The sequence below is a fragment of the Triticum dicoccoides genome, chromosome 7A (assembly GCF_002162155.2).
Source record: "Triticum dicoccoides isolate Atlit2015 ecotype Zavitan chromosome 7A, WEW_v2.0, whole genome shotgun sequence".
Lineage (NCBI taxonomy): Eukaryota > Viridiplantae > Streptophyta > Magnoliopsida > Poales > Poaceae > Triticum > Triticum dicoccoides.
The window spans coordinates 450,598,568-450,604,798 of NC_041392.1; the positions used below are offsets into that span (position 1 = coordinate 450,598,568).

General features: G+C 53.6%; 1 pseudogene; it reads left to right on the plus strand.

Annotated features, from left to right (window-relative positions):
* The first annotated feature begins 245 nt into the window (after nucleotides 1-245).
* LOC119333541 lies at nucleotides 246-1,075 on the plus strand (annotated as a pseudogene).
* Nucleotides 1,076-6,231: the final 5,156 nt, after the last annotated feature.

The following is a 6,231-nucleotide window of genomic DNA, read 5'->3' on the forward strand; positions in this document are numbered from 1 at the left end:
CTAGCAGCTATATATACGTATTACCCTGCACCCCTATAAACAGTACACCCAGAGACCAATAGAAAGATCACCGGGCACGAGGCATGCCCGTGTGTATCAATTGCTTGCGCATATTCGTGTTGCTTCTAGTAGATCGATACTACATCAACCGTGGTTAGCCAGCTACGTCCAATCTATTCGAGTGTTTTCGTCTGCGTACGTGTTTTTCTGGTATATACTTCAGAATTCAGTCAGTCGGGGGCGGGATGTCTAAGCAAAGAAGGAAGGGCGAGGAGGATGAGCCCAACTACTACCACAACCGCAGCGGCAACAAGGATAAGAGCCTCTATCTGGTTCTAGACGACTGGCACAAGGGCTTCACCATCCGCAAGATCGATGCCGACAGTCCTGACCTCAGCGCCCCCCTGTCCTCCGGCTAGTGTCACCTGAGCGTGGCCGTGCCATGTAGTTCGCAGCCCTGGGCAGCAACATCATCGCCATGAGCAACATACACGCCGGAACCCTCTTCTACGACACTGACACCGCCGGACTGCCCGTCGGCCCTCCCGTTCGAGACGCACTTCTTTGTGGCTCCAACACCTTCCTGACCTCCGGCGCCGGCGACGCGCTGTACGCGTTCGCCTTCCACTTCATGGAGCGGCCTGTGTCCTTTGAGGCGATGGCGAAGCCACCAACGATGGAAGACGACGACCTGCTGCCCACCTACTAGTCCTGGAAAAGCATGCCGACGCCCTTCACCAAGGACGAGATGATCTTCTCCTACGCGCTGCACCCGGACGGGCGCACCATATTCGTGTCCTCGTGGAGCAGGGCAGTCTGTGGCACGTACTCCGTCGACACCAGGAGCTGCAAGTGGAGGCGCCATGGGGAGTGGATGCTGCCTTTCAGAGGCCGAGGCTACTTCACCGCCGAGCTAGACGCATGGGTCGGGCTGCACGAGGACGGCTACGTCTGCCCCTGCCAGGTTGCCTCCCGCAGCGGAAGCACCACGCAGCAGCCGGAGTGGAAGATGGCCGAAGAGCATAGGATGTGGATCCCGTGGCATCAGCTGGAGTTTCGCCTGCGTCGGATGTGATGGCGCGGGTGGAGTACCGAGGAGTCGCCGACGTCGGCCAGGGCCTGGGGCACAGAGGAGTCCTCCTAGTCAAGGAGATCGGAGAGAAGAAGATGATGGCGGCGCGAGGACACATGAGGGTAGACGTCGAGAGGATCGGCCGTCCAGGCTCGTGAGGAGGGCAGCGGTGGGAGGATCGAGTTAATGGTACCGTGTACAAAAATCCCATCAAAACAAGTAAAATATACCAGCAATGCTTGATTGATTCTGATTTAATTTTTGTAGGCATTTTCGGATTTGTAGGGCATGTGCCCACGATACTCGCACGCTGTACCTTTTTTGACGTGTATGATTCATGATAAGAAATGAAAATCACATCAATGTAAGGAAATATCCCATCAATGCTTGATTGATTGTGATTAATTCTTTTATATGGTAACTAATCCGATGGGTTTATGTGGGCGGTGAAGCGAAAAGGTATGTGGGAGGGGAGACGAAAAATAACCGGTCAAAAAAATGAATTAATTGTTGCCTTGTATGTTTGGTTTTGATATTTGAAGATTGATTACCATCCGTTAGTTGGGTTACCAAAGAAGAAATCAATCACCATATGTGAATTCATTGTGTTACCAAATAAACGTTGGGTTTGTCCGGCTAGTGGGAGGGGGGCAAATAAAAAACCAACGAAAAAAAACCGACAAAATTGGGAGGTGGGAGCAGGTACCAAATAAAACCATGGTAGGTGGGACGAAAATAAACCGTACGAGGCTACCAACTGCTTCATTAGGAGTAGAGATTGGTTGGTTCGATTTTTTTTGCATGGAGGGAACTACCTGGAAGGTGGGAGGGACTACGAAAATAAACCGTCTCGGCTGAGCGGGAGGTGGGAGCAAGTACCAAAGAAGTACCAAAAAAGACCGGGTGAGGTGGGACGAAAATAAAACCCGGAACGCGACCTACCAACTGAGACATTATGAGTAGAGATAACTACCCAGTTAAGGAGTAGCGTTTGGTCGGCCCAAAGCAAGTATGTCACCATCCTGAGTACATGCATCATCTCAGGTCTTAGGACATAGAACATACGTTGTCACTACAAAAAAAAGACACATCCGTGACATTTTGGGTCGAACGAAATTTTTTCTGTCATACATATGACACTTCTATGACAATAATTGTGAAAAAACCCGGTATCATCATAGATGTGGTGGGCTCCTACTTCTATGACAAAAAATCATGATAGAAAATGGGATTTTCGTCCTGTGCGGGCCGGAGACGCAGCTGCATGACATTCTTTGGGCCGTCCATGATGGAAAAAACCGTGGTAGAAGTGAGGGCGAGGAAAATTTCGGGGAGTTCCCGGTTATGGTGGGAGGTCGGGGGCCGAGCGATGCACGTTTCTCTCGTACATGTACGCGCGTGTGTGCGAGGTGTTGGCTCTAACTGAACCCGAGCGAGGCGTTGGGCTCTAACTGAACCCGAGCGATTGCACTGCAGGCTACGCGTTACTGAACCCGAGCGATCGATCGATGGCTGTTAACTGAACCCGATAGAGTGATTCGTTCGCTACTCCTGCTAACTGAAGCCGATCGATGGGATGAACAGTGAGTGTTGCAGGGGGGTTTGGATGAACAGTGAGCGGTGGCTTTGCCTCTGGATGAACAGGACCCCGTGGTGTGGTGGAGGGCTGGATAAACAGTAGATGGTGGAGGGGTGCTCGTGGAGGGGTGGATGAACAGGACCCCGTGGTGTGGAGGGCTGGATGAACAGTAGACGGTGGAGGGGTGGTTGAACAGGACCCCGTGGTGTGGGGGGCTGGATGAACAGTAGACGGTGGAGGGGTGCCCGTGGAGGGGTGGTTGAACAGGACCCCGTGGTGTGGAGGGCTGGATGAACAGTAGACGGTGGAGGGGTTGTTGAATAGTAGCTAGTGGAGTAGCGCGCGGTGGAGGTTGGTTGAACACGAGCCCATGGAGGCTGGATTAACAGGAGCCCGTGGAGGATGGAGGAGGTCGACGGTGGAGATGAACAATATCCCGTGGCGGTATGCCACACCCCTCCCGATGAACAGGACCCCCGTTTCGACCGTAGTGCTCCAACACAAGTCCGTTTCCTCTGTTTTGCGGTACGCCACACCCCTCCCGATCAACAGGACCCCCGTTTCGACCGTAGGAGGTTCGTTTCCTCCGTTTTGCAGTACGCCAGACCCCTCCCGATGAACAGGATGCCGTTTTGAACGTGGCCGTCGAACACAAGCTTGTTTCCTCCGTTTTGCGGTACGCCAGGCCTCGTTTCCATCGCCTGTTCCGTCCAAGCCCTCCTGATGAACACGACCACGCATTCTGTTCCGACCCAGCCGGTTGGCTCCCATGCGTTCCATTGCCTCCCCATGAACACGACGCATTCTGTTGCCTCCCCATGAACACGACGCATTCCGTTGCCTCCCCATGAACACGACGCCTTCCGTTGCCTCCACATGAACACGACGACGACGCTGTTTCTCCGTTCTGACCCAGCCATGTACACGAGCCCTGGCCATACGTATGCGCGAGTAGGCATTCGAGACCCCGCCCATATGTACACATACATGGCCGTATTTTCTTTCTTGCACCCTGGCCGCTGTATGTACGTGTACATGCTATGTGCACGCCTCTACTACGACACGTGCGCGCCTCTACATCGACCAGTATGTACGTACACGTTCACGACCAGAATGACAATGCTACATACGCTTCGACCAGGTGGGTCCCGACTGTCAGGCACTTCTTTGCGTGCGAAGATGTAGCTGGTGGGTCCCAGCAGTCAGGGGGCGAATCATTTTTTTGCCCGGACGCACTTCCTTGCATGCGAAGATGTAGCTGGTGGGTCCCAGCAGTCAGGGGGAAACGTTTTTTTGCGAAATACAGTGGCCCGTCCGGTGGGTCCCAGCTGTCAGGTGAAGGAATCATTATTTTCCGCGTAATAAGGAGGCACTTCCTTGCTGCGGCCGTGGACCCAGCTATCAGCCTCTCCACGTACAGTCCACGTCCGATGGAAGTCGTTCCTTGACCACGTTGACCACGCTGCGCCGAGAGCACCAGGGCGATGGACGATGGCGAGGCCTAGGAAGGGGACGACACGGAGGCAGGGAAGACTTGGCAGTTGTTTCCCACGCGGAGGGGAGTACGACTATATGAGGGTTTACTGGTTCGTCTGCCATCGCCGGAGAATAACAACAGGTGTGGGTGAGTAGAGGGATGGCTAGGCCAGCGATGGGAGTATGGTCGGGCGGTGAGGCCTGTGCGGCAGCACAGCCGGCCGCGAGGAGGAGGGAGCAGGCACTCCCGCCGGCGCTTATTTGAGCGGCTGGAGAAGCAAGAGCAGAGATTGAAGAAGCACGACGGCCGTTGGATGGACATCCAACAATCAGTGCTTGTGCATCAACCTTTCTTTTTAGGAAAGCCTCAAATCTGTGGAAAACAGCATACAACCCATCTGCCATTATTTCTATTAATTTACAGCCCATTTGCTAATTCTTAAGGTTTTTTTTGGAGCCCATATTCTTTTTGTTAGCATTACAAACCATATTGTGGCAACGATTAAAAATTTATACGACATTTTGCATATTTCGGTGTGGTCCGAACTGTTTTTAATCCCGAAATTTCGACTCACGTTCAAACTGATTTTAAAAATAAATGTATATCAATATAAAATCCAACAAATTCTCCACGCATAAAAATTAATGTAATTTAAAATCTTGAAATGAAAAAAAAGATATTTGAAACTAATTGCTGGTTTGATGTGTTTTAAAAATGTACAACCCATTTCTCATTACTGATGGGCCATTTTCTCGGCCAGCCGAATGAAACCTCTCCTCGTCTTGAAAGATTTGCAGCCCAACAGGCCTGACAAAGCGACTTACTTGGCAAACCACAAAAAACTAGGCTGTGGCCGTGGACCCAGCTGTCAGCCTCTCCATGTATAGTACTCTTCCGATGGAAGTCGTTCCTTGACCATGTTGACCACGCCGCGCGGAGAGCACCACGGCGGTGGACGACGGCGAGGCCTAGGAAGGGGCCGACGCGGCAATGGAAGCCCACGCAGAGAGGACTACGAGGGTTCACTGCTTCGGCTGCGGTGTGAGGCTGCCGTCGCCGCAGGGCCTGGCCAGCGGTGGGAATAGTAGGGGGCGGTGAGGCCTCTACGGCAGCACAGCCGGCCATGGGAGGCAGGAGCTTGTGGCACGACCGGCGCTGCTTTGGGCGGCTGGAGCAAGAAGACCAGAGGTTGAAGAAGCACTACGGCCGTTGTATGGACATCGTACGGTCACTGGAGCTAGAACCGTTCATATTGACTAAGTTGACAAAGCCCTTCGTCCCCGTCAACTTAGTAGGCCCACAAGTCAGCCTCCCAGCAAGGTGGGTCCCAGCTAGCCAGGGGAGTATTCATTTTTTTATGCGTAATAAGGAGGCACTTCTGGTTGTTCCGAGCTGATAGCGGGGGGAAGGTTTTTTTCGCGAAATATGGTGGCTCGTCCGGTGGGTCCCAGCAGTCAGGGGGAAACGATTTTTTCGCAAAATACTGGTGGCCCGTCCGGTGGGTCCCTACTGTCAGGTGGAGGAATCATTATTTTCCGTGTAATAAGGAGGCACTTCCTTGCTGCGCCATGGACCCAGCTGTCAGCCTCTCCACGTACAGTCCACGTCCGATGGAAGTCGTTCCTTGACCACGTTGACCACAACGCGCCGAGAGCACCAGGGCGGTGGACGACGGCGAGGCCTCGGAAGGGGATGACGCGGAGCCGGTGAAGACGCGGTAGTGGATGCCCACGCAGAGAGGAGTATGAGGGTTCACTCGTTTGGCTGTGGTGTGAGGCTGCTGTCGCCGCAGGGCCTGGCCAGCGGTAGGAATAGTAGGGGGCGGTGAGGCCTCCGCGGCAGCACAGCCGGCCACGGGAGGCAGGAGCAGGCAGCATGACCGGCGCTACTCTGGGCGGCTGGAGCAAGGAGACCAGAGGTTGAAGAAGCACTACGGCTGTTGGATGGACATCGTGCGATCACTGCAGCTAGAATCGTTTATATTGACTAAGTTGACAAAGCCCTTGGTACGTCAACTTAGTAGGCCCACAGGTCAGCTTCCGAAACGGTGCGGCCCAGATGTCAGGGGGGATCATTTTTTGGGCGGGTGAAGCTAGAATATCT